Genomic DNA, 16,475 nt, shown 5'->3' with positions numbered 1-16,475 from the left:
CCCATTCAGGTTCATAGGACCTAAGTCATAAAATTTCAGGCTTCTCTTTATGGGAAAGAAGATTTACAAATACAAACTTAGATATAAATTTGAACATTTAATTAGAATAACAAAAGAAATTGTAGAAAATTACAAACTTTATAAATGTTGACAAATATCACAAACATCAAAAGTGTTTAACTGGATTTTTATGTGTTTTCTTTTTAAAATATTTATCTTTTAGTTACAGGTGGACACAATAACTTTATTTTATTTTATGTGGTGCTGAGGATTGAACCCAGTGCCTCACACATGCCAGGCGAGTGCTCTGCCTCTGAGCCCCAGCCCCAGCCCTTATGTGTGTTCTTGATAGAAAAGAACTTCTGTTCAGGCAAACTTTGATATGACCCAAACCACTGCTTATAATTTTATATGTCTGGTGATTAGAAGATTTCTCCAAGTCTAGCTTCTGGTGCCATTCACTTTAATGGCTGCTTCTCTGCCTCTACCTACATAGTTTCAGGACCTAGAGCCAATAACTCATGTTCTAATCACTGAACACTGTCTGACCTTGAGTCCTTGTGTCCTAACTTCAGGTGAGTCAGCACAGGGAAAGAGAATTCCTGGAAGGCATTCCTCATACTGGAAAAGTTAGAAGTGGCTCACCTCTATACAGGACTGTTGGGAACAAACACATCTCAGAAATACAAACTAAATATATGCTTGTGGATAGATTCCAAATACTCCCCTGGAGATTCAAATGACAAAACCCTTCAAGGACAAAGACGTAGTTGTTGAGGGGAGGAGGCAGAGAGTGCACGTAGCACCTGGTAGGAGATAGTAGGGATTTTGACAAATGCAACAGGGAAGTTTGAAGGATTTGGAGTACAAAAGTCATATGATTGGATTTATTGAATTTTCTGTTCCAAGAAATTTTCCTACATTTTACATGTCTTAAATCAGAGTTATTAGGATTATCTTCATAGAAACTGTCTTACAATAGTCAATTGCCAAAGTTTAGACATGGGGTTGTTGCCTGGGTGTAGAGGAACTCATTAGGGGAGTCTTTTTTGTTTTTGTTTTTTCTTGTTTTGGCACTGGCAATTGAAATCAGGGAGGCTCTACCACTGAACTACATCCCAATCCTTTTTATTTTGAAATAGGATCTCATTAAGTTGCCAAGGATGGCCTTATTTTCTTCCCTTTGGTTGAGTTCTGTGAATTATCATTACTGCCCATATTCATTTTAAGTGTTTTTTAGAAAATGTTTTCCAAAAATTATACAATTATTTGGTATTGAAAGTTAAAGTGAAACAGAAAATCAGGGAAACAAAATAATAGGGTATACATTTGATAATCATGAAATGAATGTGCATTGTTGGAGGACTGATGGAAAATCTGTAATTTTGTACAAAGCAATAATGAAGTAAGTGCCTTAAAAGACAAAAGAAATGAAACTCAGGAGCATATGGACTTGTGTTTTCTTTTGTTCCTCATATGCATGTGGAAGGATTGCCTAAAATTACATCAGGAGATACAAATGGACACAGTAAAAAATGTCAAATATCTTGGTATCGATGATAGTATTTCCAAAGTGGGCAGATTCTGGTATAACTACACAATGCTTTGCACAAGATTGTTATTGATACCAGGCTTCATAATTTAGTTCACGCAATGTCACTTAGGTATACTAAGACATTCTTAGTATGGTATTTTAGATTCAGTAACATATGGTTCATCTAACAAGATTGCTGTTAGTGGTGGGTTGAAAATAGACCCTAAGAGGACAAGGATAGAAGAAGGGAGGCTATTTCACAGATGATTACAGTGATAGAGACAACTTGGAGCAGGCAGTAACTGTGTAAGTGTTCAGACATGGTCAGGTCGTGGATATATTCTGAAAGTAAAGGAAATAGGATTGGATAAAAGATATGAAGGAAGAAACAGGAGAGGGACTACTTCAAGGCTTTTGACTTGAGCAAATGGAAGAACAACAGTGCCATCAGCTGAGATGGGTATATGGGACATGGTGGAAGAAATTTGGGGGACAGCATAGGAATTTTGCTTTTATGCAAGTTATGCTTGGATATTTATTTATTTAAGACTGTATTTTAGTTGTCAATGGACCTTTATTTTATTTATTTATATATGGTGCTGAGAATCGAACCCAGTGCCTCACACATGCTATGCAAGTGCTCTACCACTGAGCCACAACCCCAGCCCTGCTTGGATACTTATTAAAAGAGAATCAGAGATATGAAAAATTGTGCTCTATATGTGTAATATGAATTGTAATGCATTCTGCTGTCATATATGACAAATTAGAATTAAAAAAACCCTAAAAAAAAAAGAAGGCAGAACATATGGGTTTAGATGCTGACAGGTGTGTAAATGAAGTGGTAGAGTCTGTGAAGTCCTCCTCAGATTATTAAGGCTTTTTCAGTATAATAGGAAATGGGACACTGGCTTGCAGCAGGGATGGAGAGGGGCTGTTAGAAGTTGAAAGAGAGATGATAAGACATAAGATAGTCATCTAGGAACTTGCTACTCAAGAGGCAGCAATGTCAGAATCACCTGGAAGTTTGCTAGAAGGCAAGTTCTCAAGACTCTGCAGCAGCATCAGAAACTATAGTTATCAAGATCCTCAGATGGCCAGGCATGGTGGTGCAAGCCTGAAATCCTAGTGATTTGGGAGGCAGAGGCAGGAGGATAGAGTTCAAAGCCAGCCTCAGCAACAGCAAGGAGCTAAGCAATTCAGGGAGGCTCTGTCTCTAAATAAAATACAAAAAAGGGCTAGGGATGTGGCCACAGTCAGTGGTTAAGTGCCTCTGGGTTCAATCCTTAATACCCCCCCACACACACACACAAAGATCCACAGGTGATATATTTATCAAGGTCCCCAGGTGATTTATTAGCATATTAAAGTTTGATACACATTTTAGGGAGATCAGAAAAGAATAAAATAATATACATATATTTTTCGTACTGGAGATTGAACCCAGGGGCACTTTACTACTGAGCCACATCCCCAGCCTTTTACATTTTTTAAAAATTTGAGACAGGGTCTTACTAAGTTGATTAGGGCCTTGCTGATTTGCCCCAAGGCTGGCCTTGAACTCATGATCCTCTTGCCTCAGCCTCCTGAGTTGCAGGGATAACAGGCATGTGCCACTGTGCCTGGCCAGAAAAGAATAATCTGATGGCACTGCTGTACTAAGGGCCCATTTGAGGTTTATAGTGTAAATTTAAAGAGAGAATATTTTTTTTCCAGTCAAATGCAGTAGCAGGACACAGCTGGATGTGACTATGGTTGTGATTGTTTTAAGGAAGTAAGTGTGAAGCCAAACGAATCAAGGAAGTTGAGAGTATATGTAGTATATATAAATAAATGTATATATACACATACTGGGGAAGTAACAGTGGTCCACTTCACCTTTTGAATATAGTTCTGAGGCTTGTTTTCAAAAGGGACAAGCTTTCCTTTTCCTTTTCTCCCTCTCCCCTCCCTAACCTGGGGGCAGAAAACAAGATTATCTTGATTATCTGTGTTCTACAGGAACATCTTGTCTGCCAGAGGATGTAGGAAGTGAATATCTCCCAAATTAACAAGTGAATCCTAACACACTACCCGGACACCCTGGGGCCTGGTCCAGGCACACCAGGAATGTAGCCTTCTAATAGCTCCTTTAGAACCTCCCCCACTTCCTCTTGATGGGCAGAATCTCAGCCTCTGGGACAGGAGTTCCCAGGGTTTCTCTTTTGCTAGCAAAGCAATAAAAATTCTTTTTCCTTAAAACTGTTGTTATGCTTGAATTCGGGACCCCCAAAAGACCACCAGAGACCAAGATCGATGTAAGTAGCAAAGAGGTGTTTATTGCGAGCTAGCTCGATCCTCCGCGCACACCCACACAGCAACTGGTGACGCTGAGAGGCCCCGACCCCAGGGTTTGCAGCAGTTTTATACACTCTTTGGGGAAGGCAGGGACTTCACATACATCATAGCATCTCTTAGCAAATCATCACACACCGTGGGAAAATCATAAAGCAACTCTAAAACATGATTAGCACATTCACTGGTGGGAACAAGTTGGGTAAGGGTGATTGGTTACTACAAGAGGGGGATTCATTTGAACTGATTGGTTTAAGCCAATGCTGAGAGCCATAGACAAGTAGGAATGACGCATGGCAATTTCCTTGTCAGCCTACTCAATGTTGCTTAGAGGGAGGACTCTCCATTGTGGAAATGGGCTTGCCTTGGACCCAGGTCATTTGCAGTGACATTGCATGAATGTTTGAGAAAGGTGACCCTGCTCAAGGACCAGGGTGGATCCAGGTTTAGGGCGGTTCCAGGTTTAAGGTGGACCCTGCTGGGAATAGGGTGTATCCTGTGGCCTCAGGTGCCCGCCTGCTCCTTGAGTTCCCGTTGAGTTCTCGCCTGGATTCAGAGAGTATTTGGGAGGCAGAGCCCGGTGGAGGTGTGTATTTTAAGCCAAGAGGGGTGTACATGCTGAACTACATGGTTTCCTAACACGTTATCACCACCATAAACTACTGGGAGGGTCATCTTGCATCCCAGGTATTTCCCTGTCTCATGCTGATTGGTGGCTGCTAAGGGGTTACTATGGGTCCCCACCTAGCCTGACTGAGTCAGGGACACCTGGCCCAGCAGATCTCTCCTGTTATTTGTAGATAAACCACTTAGCAGGGTGGGAATGTGCCTAGGAGTGCTCTGTGGGTATTTACAAGGACAAAGGTGATGTCCCTGCCTTGGACAGGCTTTGCTCTGAGGTAGAGTCTGGTTTTTCGTTCCCCCCTTTGTCTGGAAATTTGGGAACCAAACAGTTGAGGGCCTATTTGGGCAGGCTCTACATCTTGGTAAACAGTAATCCTCAGGAGACAGTCTTCAACTTCCCAGACTCACTCAAAATTGGCCTCCTAGATCCAACCTGACTCGATTTACCTATATACACTGTCTATCTATTTCTGGCTTCATTCCCCCCTAATTTTAGGAACTCTTTATTGCTGTAAGGAGAAGGGGTGACAGCTCATTCTGGCTGCTTCAGAGCTGAAATGGGGTGTCGAATGTGAGGGGGTTTGACAACATGGGGGGTGACATGGGGGACATGAGTTCCCTTTTAGAAGTCAGTTCCATTTGAAGTCTGGTTGGGGAAAATCAGGTTGTCATCTGGGGATGGGTGCTTCTATGAGAGAAACAAAAACCATGAGTACTGAATAAATGTTGCAGCAGCTGGAACATGTCACTGTACAGAAGTTCCCTCACCAGGCTTTAACATCCCCAGTTATCAGAACTGTAAACATAACATTTAACTTAGTGTTACAGATGTCCTTCCCCATAAGATGCAGTTTAATAATTTAATGTCATCTGATCTTGCAAAATCCTTTTACTAGTATGACCTCTGGAAACCTTTAATTCTGTTACTTAGGGCTGAATAATCATACTAGCAAACACCAAGCCTACTTGTTTAAGTTAGGAATATCAGTAGGCCTCAAACTAAAAACTACTCTGGCAGTTCCTCTTGATAGTTTCTTTTGATAGTTATCAGGCATTCCTGCCTAAGAATCTCTTTTGTAGCAACTCCAGTTTACTTATTATTGGGGGGCTAATACAAGGTGTATACCTTAAGTTACATTTTTAAATTATTATTATTAAAAATGTCCCAAAATAACTGTATTTTGGTTTTAACTGTCTTTGCTAAGTGTTTAAGATGAAGCAGTCAAACTGACTTTTGTTTCTATCTGTTGTTAACAGTCAGATGAATTTCCATGGGAATCCTGGGGGAACTTTACAGCAACTTCTCAGCCCTTGGAAGCATCAGGGATGTCTCCCTTCTCCGGTGACCCTCCTCTTCATAGCAAATGCACTGATTGGCTTTCTGTTCTCTAGTGGTCTCATTAATCTCCCTGATCTGGCCCAGAGTTACAAAGCTCTTTAGAGAAGTTCCCTGTTCCCTGGATTCAGACTGACTCAGAGGGCAAGAGCCAAATATTGGTTTTCTTGGCCCTTTTAATTTAACTTTAATTTTAAAACTTAATTTTAAACATCCAGCAAATAAATTTCAACAGCCTTATATTAAGAGTACTGGGCTTTAATGTCTATCTCTCTATCCTGTAGGTGATAACTCATTATCTTAAATCAACCCAGGTTGTGTGTTCTTAAAGCAGTACCTCTGCAAAACATTAACAGGCCATAATTAGACCATTTATAAGAAAACTACAAAACAAAATTAACAAGAGTAAAAACATATTTAGTTTGTGTAATAGCTACCTTGAAATTCGGCAGAGTTATACATTATATCCCCTGTTTGAGATCCTAGTAATTTTGACAAAAACCAACTTTTGGACACAACCTTAAATGTACTGAAATCTGGCCTACTTCTTTCATAGTCATTTTTACATGTTGTGAGATGGGACACAGAGCCTTATCTCAGGTAAGGCAGGGCTCTTCATAAATCTTAAGTGCTGTAGTTCTGAAGCTGATCTTTGCTTTTTAAACATCATTTTACAAAGCCTACATAAATTGTTGCTCAAGTTCACATGAATATTAGCTAACACAATATAATATCACATCTAAAACATGAATTAAAGAAAGGCTGAAAGCTTTTAACCTTTTGTAGAAAAGTAGCAAAGTACTTTTGTGTTTTGCAATTTTAACCTTTACACAGATTAGGCTCTCATTAACTTAAAAATACATTTAAATTGTACCTCAGTGTAAAAAGTAACATAAAACTTTACATATCTTATTGACATCAGGCCCAGTTATAGAACATCAAATGATATAAATAAATCTCCAATATGTCTTTTTTTAAAGCCTAAAATTACCATACAACTTTAGAACACCAGCTTGATATAATGCTCTTTTAAAGCTTCTATCTTACAGACTTGTATACCTGGAAGATATGAACACATTAATAGTACCACAATTACATTGATGTTTTTATATTAACCAAATTTAGCTTTTAGAGGAATAACAGCACAATTCTCCAAAACAACAGTTCTTGTTTAACCAGCTGTTTAATTTCTTTAAGATTACTTGCTCAAAAATTTACATATATAACTAACTTACAGAGACCTTCTTTATCACTTACTTAAACCCTCTTATTTACTTAATCACATAGACTCTCTTATCCAGAAACATATTTTCCCTCTATTAAATCCATACCTAGAACCTTCTAATTTCTCTTTTCCATATGTTAACCTCCTTTTCTGTTCACAATTTGAAACAATCCATGTAAATTTCTGAATTTAGGCAGATTATTTCATAGACATCAACATTTTATTAGTTTTTTTTTTTGATCACCTAGGAAAAACTTATAAGCTTAATTTTAAAGACATCTTTACTTTCATCTGTTTACCCAATTTAAATTGAACCATTTAAATCACATGAATCAAAGATATTTGGATCCATTTTTTTAATTTCATGAGGATTCTCATATATCTGCCAATTGTCATATCATGTGCATGATATATGGACATACATACATACAGACATACAACACATAAATACGTGTGTGCACACATAACACAATAGTAAAGGCCTTGTATCTTTTCTCAGGTGAAATCTCCATTGCAATGTTTAAAAAACTCCACAGTTGATAAAAATTAGAACTGATCAGAAAAACATTAACCTAGGTCTGTAGGATCAAAATCATGAGCTAAAAAAAAATACAAAATCTAAGAAAAACCAAGGGTCCTAGAAAAAATGATTGGCCAGTAAATACAATTTACTTTTTGGTTTAGTCTAGTTTGAGTTCAGGTAAAAGACACCTTTATTCTCTTTTTTTCCCCTTGGGCCTCAGATCAGTCTCCTACTGAGCTCCCAGGCTTCTTCTATTTGCATTTCAACTTAAGTCCTGGCTGAGTCCTGGCTGAGGTCTCCAAGGAGCAGGGAAAACTGCTATTCTGAGCAGAAGCCTCATGCCTAAGGCATTTTAACCTTAAGTCATAATTTTCAGGTTTGGATGTTGAAAATTGTGATACAAGTTTAAGATACAATTCACAAAATTTCATACCTTTATATCTTCCTACACTAGAAAAACTTGCTCACACAAAACTGAAAATAGGATCTTACTTAATAATATAAAAGCTACCATCAGAAGAAATCCCTTCAGGATCATTAGGCCACTTCCTTTGTTCTGAAGTTCCTAAAGTAGTATTAAGTTACATTAAATCACCTGAAAAAAATTTCAAAAGAGAACCACACACTACCATGTATATCCAAAATTAAGCTTTAAAAATTCCCAAGACTGTTGCTATTCAATGTCATTTCAATAATCCAGACCAACATCCCAATCCAACACTTTCCTTTCCTAAATCCTACACACTGAGGGGAACAGATACTATTGTAGGGACAAAAGAGGCAAGGCACCGAAGATAGCAGGAAACAGTTTTATTTGGCTGCAGCCAGGTTCAGAGGGCACAGCTTTTTCTGTAATCAATTAATCCCCTGAACCCTGAGTTCAGGGAATTTCAGAGTTTTACACCCAGTATGTAAGGGGAGAGGCTCGGAAGTTCACAGTCTGCAGAAGTTCACATAAAAGCAGCTTTTTCTTTCACTGTTCTGGGCAACTTAACCCTTCAAGGACAACACCTGAGAAGAACAGAGCTTCTTCTCCCCTTTCTTTCCTTCCCCTGCCAGCTGTTACCATGGAGTCCAGTTGGTAACTTCTCTTAAAAATGTAGACATCTCTGTGAAACCCCAGCTCAAGGCTAGAGGCCTTGTTTGCACATTTCTGCAAAGTACTATACTGGATGCTTGTGAAAAACTAGTAAGGGGGTGTTCAGCACCTGGAGTACTGGTATCTTCCTGGCCAGTGGCCAAGTAAAACAGGGCAACACGAAAATAGGAAGTTTATCTACATTAGACTCTTTCACAGAGACTCTTTTCCTGAAACAGTCCTAAAATCAGCCATAGTGAAGAGGGCTTTTCTGTAGAGAAAGGGGATACACTTCAATACCATACCATAATTTACTTTCCTTGCCTAAATTAAGGATAGTAGATTTCACTGGTACACCTAGTGAAATCTTCCCAGGCTACCCAATTCAAAAATTGGTGAAAAAATAAAAGAAAATGATTGGGAGTTACTTGCCAACTTGGAAGTAGATACTTAGTTTTCCATCCTAAGTATTTAAGTTCTCTGGCATGAATTATCTGAAATCATAAACAAAATAATTACCTAAACCCAACTTTTAACTACAAGATTGTGCAATGCTTCAAAAACCCATTCAGATACCAGATTGTTACAATAAAGCATCATCTTTTAGACACACATTCAGCCAAGATCATTCCCAAGAAATAATCTATAATATTAACACATTACTGCACTCAGTGTCCCTTTCTTTCTTCCTTTTTTTTTTTTTTAAGTAGACAGAGGTGGAGTAATCCTTACAGTGCAGGGAAGGAAGAAGGGAGTTCCCCAAAGCAAAATGGCTTCGGCAGCTGCTGGGAGTTCCTAAGTCCCTCCTTTTACTTACAGGATTAGTTCCTCTGGTTTGGTCCAACCCCAGGCACCAGGCACTCTCCATATCTCCTAACTTTTCAGTAGTCATCTCCCAAAAAGTTCATCTTACATCCTCAGCATGCAGTTGTTTGGAAAGCAGAGGGGAGGCTCCTCTAGAGTCCCCTCTGGGGTGTCAAAATTTGTAACTGAAAGTTCGGTTTCCATCCCCAAAGCCAATTAATGCCAATTTAATAATGAGGACAGGGTTTTGAGAAAAAAAAAGTGAGATATCAAAGTTCTTAGATCCCCAGCAGGCATTTCCCTCTGCAGTGGGTGCACTCAAGCTAGCCAACTATGGGAAGAAAAGAAAATGTTGCTTCCGTAATCCCATTTAACAAAGGGGAGTAAAGTTTATCAAAGCTGGTTTTTCACTGTGTCCTCATTATTGAATCGGCATCTAGAAAAAGAACTGAGCTTTCGGTTACAGGGATACACAAATATTTTATACTCAAAATTTTTTTAAAAATTTACTGATAGTGCACATGATGGCAGTCTCAGATAGCACTGGATTACATGACATTAACTAAAGCATTTCTTCGCCCAGAGGATATTTGGTTTTAACAGGGTTGCCTGAAGGTCAATATATTTCTAAGTTGTAGTGCACGACTTTTTTGTGGACTAATCTGAGAGGGCTAATCTATGATCTTTGGGTAAACTGAAGCTAAGGAATTTCTTGGTGTCCTCTGAAATCACATCCAAAATTAAAGGGGTCTTTCATTCAAGTATTTGGTGTTTGTCACAAAATCCTTAAAGACTGATTCTGGAGTGGGAAAATTCAAGAGTTAATATTACCAATATAAAAGGATTTGTCTCCAAATTTAGAGCCCATGTGCATGAGGAAGTGTGACAAAATGAGCCTACAGTGTTTGTGAGCATTCCTGTGGTACCTGTACCTATGGTAACAGAATAAAATTCAGAAACAATAGGTCAACATTACTCTTGTTTTACTTTGGCTATTCATTCAGAAGATTCTAAGACACATACATAATAGAAAATGTCCAAATGAGTAACACCACACGGCTAAGGATTTTTGGAGTATATAATCTATAGATATTCAGACTCAAAATCTCATCCAGTCTAGAGATACATGTTCTTATAGCAGTGTGAATACTTCCAGCATTGAGGAACTGCCCTAGTCAGCTAATTCCATCACTGGCCTTTCTATTTGCTCTTTATATTGACTCTGTATCTGTTTCTTGAAAGCTGCCAACATTGGTTCCAAATTGTCAAATGGAACAAAAGAGAATAACCATGATTCATTGACCAATTTTCAAAACCTCTTTTAAAAATGTTAAGACAACTTACATTAAAGTCAGCCTAGTGACCTACATTGCCCACTATATTTCTCTTATTTATTCATATCTGTATAAGAATAGGAACCTCAGAAAGATATTCACTTGTCTGAAGATGTTTGACAATTTCAGAATATCAGGGGAGCTCAAACTCCATTGATCTAAGCTAGACACCCCCATTAATTTAGAATAAGATTCCATTAGTTTTCTGATGGCTCAGTTAACACTGTTAATTGATATTGAGCAACAAATCCCTTGGGTATTTTTCACATTAATTGCTGTCAAGCTGGATCTCCCACATCCAGTAATAGTAATCAATCTTTTGGACTTTAATGCAAGGCTCTTGTTTTCCCTTAATAGGCTTCACCTTGTTGGTTTCATCTCATCATTCTATCCCACTGGGTTCCTTAATAATTTTGATTCCTCTTTCTGAGGTCTCAGCCAAGGCTCCTGTGCAGAAAAGAGTTAACATAGCAGATCTAAGACTGTTATCCTTAGAACATCCTATTTGCAAACGTGGCTCTTGGCGGGTTCCTGCGAGCTTGGATTTAGGGAGGGTTCTTTTTTTTTTTTTTTTTTGGTACTGGTAACTGAATCCAAGGTACTACTTAACCACTGAGCCACATCCCCAGCCTTTTAAAATTTTTATTTAGAGACAGGATCTCTCGCTGATTTGCTTAGGGCCTCACTAAGTTGCTGAGGCTGGTTTTGAACTTGTAATCCTTCTGTCTCAGCCTTTGAGCCACTGGGATTATAGGTGTGTTCCACTGCACTTGGCTAGGGAGGGTTTTAATATTCCTTAATTGATAAAGGTGTTCACTGTCCTTAGACTGACTGTACAAACAGTGTGGAAGCCTATTATCTGGCCTTTTGGTACAGGATAGATTGAAGGTACCTATGCTACCAACTTTGGCAAAAACCATAAATGGAGACTCAACTGGCTTTTCTGGGACAGAAACTCTGTAGACATATTGTTGCATTTTTTTTTGCTGGGGGAAGGATCCTCTGTATGACTTCTCATGGGAGACAGAGCATAAGAAGGCATGCAAATAGATTCTTCCACACTACACCTGTGTCTTTTGCACTTATAGTTTGGATGTGTATCCTTATTATTTAGTTGTAATGAATCTTATCCTTGAGTAAGTACATGTTGAGTTTGATGAGTCCTTTTCTAGGAATCTCTTAAAGATGCCATGGAATTAGGGACCCAGGACTTACTACCTCATTCAAACTACCTGCAGGGCTGGGGTTGTAGCTCAGTGGCAGATCGCTTGCCTCGCATGCATGGGACACTGGGTTCGATTCTCAGCACCACATAAAAATAAATAAATAAATAAGATATATTAAAAAAAAAAAAAAAAACCTACCTACAGATTTAAATTGCCTGACTGCAACTATCAAGCAGGGTTGGGAGTTCAAGGATGACTATGATAGTCCAAACTTTATAAGCTTAAGTCTATGTCTTCATTTGTGTAGTGTGACTAGTAATGAAAATTAATTGATGGTTTCCACTATCCATTAAAGCAGTGCTCTTCTTTATGTATTCTGACAGCCCTCATTCCACAGATTCTCCTTGAAAAAATGGGACTAAAGTCAAGTATTTTGTGCAAATCTCATTACAGAAAGTACCCCTTATACATTCCCAGTATCCCATAGCAGGGTCCATAACTGACACACTTCCTGAGCAAAGAAAATGTAGCTTCTCTTTCCTTGTACAGTGATGGAGCCAAGTGACTAAAGGCTGAAACCCCTGAAACCTTGAGCCAAAATAAATCTTTCCTCCTTTAAGTTGTTTTTCTCATGTATTTTGTCACAGTAATGGAAAGCTGACTAAAACAACCCCCACACACATGTATTTAATTGTAACATTTTGCTACACTTGCTCTAGTACATTTTCTTTTTAAAAGAAATCAAATATTTGGGGAATAAGAACTTTTTTGTAGGCTTCCTCAATGGTATCATCCAAGCCCCTTACTCCTCAGAGGTAATAAAATGTTTTGGGTGCAGTTTATGTTTCTTGTCTGTGTTTTTACACTTTTACCATCCACTTATGTGGAGTTAAGTTTTGAGTTATTTAATCTTTATAGATATGCTGTCTTGTGTTATAATGTGTATATTAGTAAGTTTTTCATCACTGTGACTAAACTACCTGACAATAACAAATTAGAAGAGGAAAAGCTTATTTTGGATCATAGTTTCACAGGTTCAGTCCATGGTTGACTGATTCCATACCTCTGTACCCAAGGTAAAGCAGAACATCATGGTGAAGGCCAACAGTGGAGGAAAACTCACCTCAGAGTGTTGGGAAGCAGAGCAGAAAGATTTGAAAAACTTGCAGTTTGGTCATAAAAGGTGTAAAATTGGAGTTAAGAAAGATGTGGTTGTTGGAGAAATTACAGCCACTAAAGAGTTGCTTCATTATTTGCACAGAGACAATAGGAAAGATATTTTGAGGGCATCTTTGGAACCAGAAAGACTGCATTGCAGGCTCAGGATGTAGAAGTAAAAATTCCTTTGAGAAGAGACCATGGGGGTCACCCTGCTTGCACAAGGGAACTGGAAGTTGTTTTGCCATGCCTGGCAATCTAGGTACTCAGAGGCCAATGTGGCTACAATCCCAGGGCACTCAGCTAATGTTTGAGCTGGAGGCAGACATTGGCATCATTCACATGGTGCTGGTTTTGCAGGAATAAAGTATGGTAGAGTTAGGTGGTCATGGAACTTCTACCACAATTTCAAAGGAAGATCTTGGAAGCCAGGCAAAGTGTAGTGGGGTTGAAATCTCTGTGGGCTTCCTCTGAGAGGGTGATGTGTGAAACTATGAAGGTGAAGCTGAAGCTGGAATAGAGACTTTAGGAATTAAGGTGTCATTAGCATGGACTATCCACCAAGGAAAGTTGTTGATTATGGAAAAAGCTAGGCTAAGAGAGAGAGACCTAGAGCACTGTAACTGCAAAGGCTAAGGGGGGGGGGAGTTGCTCAAGCCCTTTGGAGTTCACATCTCACCAGCCTGTGACCCAGATTCTGGACTCAGAGCTACAGGGCTCATTTGTCCAGCCGTGTTTCAGTCTTGCTTTGGTCTCATCTCTTCTTCTATGCCCTAATCCTCTCTTTGGAATGGGAATGTTTACTTTGCTCCATCGTATATTGGATATATGTAGCTTGCTTTTTTTTAAATAGAGAGGGAGAGAGAGAGAGAGAGAGAGAGAGAGAGAGAGAGAGAGAGAGAGAGAGAATTTTTTAATATTTATTTATTTTTTTTTAGTTTTCAGCAGACACAACATCTTTGTTTGTATGTGGTGCTGAGGATCGAACCCAGGCCGCACACATGCCAGGTGAGCGCGCTACTGCTTGAGCCACATCCCCAGCCCCTGTAGCTTGCTTTTGATCATTACAGGGGCTCACAACCAAGAGATGGTCTTGAGTCTCAGAAGTGAATTGGGACTTGGACTTTGGGACAATGCTGAAAGTGTTAAGACTATGGAGACTTTTGAAGATGGACTGGATGCATTTTTCATTGTGAGATGGACATGAGCTTTTGGGGGCCAGGAGTAGAATGTTATCATTTAGAAATGAGGTATCTTAAAAAGCTCCTGTGTTGATGCAGGGATATTCAGAGGTAAAATGATTAAATTATAAAAACTATAATTTAATCAGTTCATCCTAGTAACTGGATGGTAACTGTAGGCAGGTGGGGCATGGCTGGAGTTCACTTGAGATGTGCCCTGGAAGGGCTCATCTTCCCTGAAAGCCCTTTCTCCTCTATTTCTATTTCCCAATCATCATGATATAAGCAATTTCCTTCCATTTCCATTCTTCTTCCATGGTGTTCTGCCTCATCTTGTGCTCAGAGCTATGGAATTGGCCAGCCATGGACTGAACTTTAAAACCATGAGCCAAAATAAACTTCTTCTAAGTTGTTCTTGTCGGGTATTTGGTCACAGTGACAAAAAACTGAATAACATAATGTAATTATTTTCTATACTTTGCTTTGTGTGTGTGTGTGTGTGTGTGTGTGTGATATTTTTCTATTGTAGACTATGTAAGCCATGGTTTTGATATACCATATAATGATAAATTATAACAATAACTTTATAAAAATACCTATTCTCAGTCTAGTTCTATATTTCAGAATTTCTGGGGGCTAGAAAAAAAATTTTCAAGTCTCTCAGGTTATTCCAGTAGGTTCAGAGGTGATTAGGCCATGAGAGTTCTGCTCTCATGCATGCATTAATGATAATTATAAAAGGATTGAGATGGTGAGTTTGATTTCTTTTTTGTTTTCTTTTGACCATTTGCCCTTCCCCCACCCCCATGACATATCAAGAAGATCTTCACTTGATGTGGGCCCTTCAATCTTGGATTACCAGCCTCCAGAACTGTAAGGTACAAATCTCTGTTCTTTATTGATTACCCAATCCCTAGTATTCTGTTACAGTGGCACTAAATGGACCAAGACAATCAGGTAGCACTCTGGACCTTTAGATGTGTTATAAATTTGGTATACTCTCATAATTTTTGCTGTGGTTTTTCTTAAATTATTCTTATTGGGATAATGTTTGTGTATCCCCACACCACACCATGCATAAATGTAGTGGCTTTAAGACCAATGTTTATGACAAAGCATCATTTGTCAAAATTTGAATGAAGCATTGGAAAATCAAAATCTACAAGATGACTCTTAGAAGCATTAAAATGAATTATTTCTCATATATTGTACACCCTCCTAACACTTGGATAGGTTTATATGCTGATAAAATCCCAAACAAGGATAAAAAAGAAAAAGAAATCTTCAGAAAACACTTTGGTTACTTTCATACCACATATGCTGTATGATGATTAAAATGACAACTGTAGGTTTTGTAAAAACAAACAAACAACAACAAAAAACCCAACTGTAAATATATGCACACACACACACACACACACAAACATAAAAGTACTGGCATAAAAACTTGAAAATAAAATGCAAAATAATACAAATGGTCCAAATGTTAAGAAAACCTAAGAACGTCTTTTTTATTTACAAAATACAAGTGGAATAAAACCTACCTGATTATGGGATTGTGTTGTTAGAAAGTTTGATTTGGAAAGTTGTTAATAGAAATTCTTATTATCCATTATCCTGACACTTGAAACAGGCCCAATCAAGTTATTTAGCAAAGAAAAAATAACTAAAGTAATAAACTACGTTAGTCATTACATCATTAGAACCAAATGTGACTCCATGATAATAACAAGTCATAGAGCTGCTAAAGTTTGCTGTGCTCCTAGGTTCATGCTCTAAAACCAACCTACTATTGCAACAATTTTATTTGTAGTATAGACATAGGGTGTCTGTATCCTATGGGTTTCTTCGTATACTATTTTCCTAATTTGTATCACTTAGTTGTATTAAATTCCTAAGGGTTACTATAACAAAGTACCACAAATCAGATGTAAAATGACTTACAACAATGTAAATTTATTAAGTTACTGTTTTGGAGGCTGGAAGACTGAAATTGAGGTACTTCTGGGGTTGGTTCTTTCAGAGTGCTGTGAGGGAAAGATCTATTGTAGATGCATTATACCAATCTCTGTCTTCAGGTTCATATGGGTTCTGCCTGGGGGTCTAAATTTGTCCTTTTTATGAGGACATCAGGATGGATTAGGGCCCACACTAGTGACCTTATCTTAATTACATCTA

Source organism: Callospermophilus lateralis, chromosome X (assembly GCF_048772815.1).
Source record: "Callospermophilus lateralis isolate mCalLat2 chromosome X, mCalLat2.hap1, whole genome shotgun sequence".
Lineage (NCBI taxonomy): Eukaryota > Metazoa > Chordata > Mammalia > Rodentia > Sciuridae > Callospermophilus > Callospermophilus lateralis.
The sequence above is the reverse complement of the archived record's forward strand: the minus strand, read 5'-3'. Positions refer to the sequence as shown.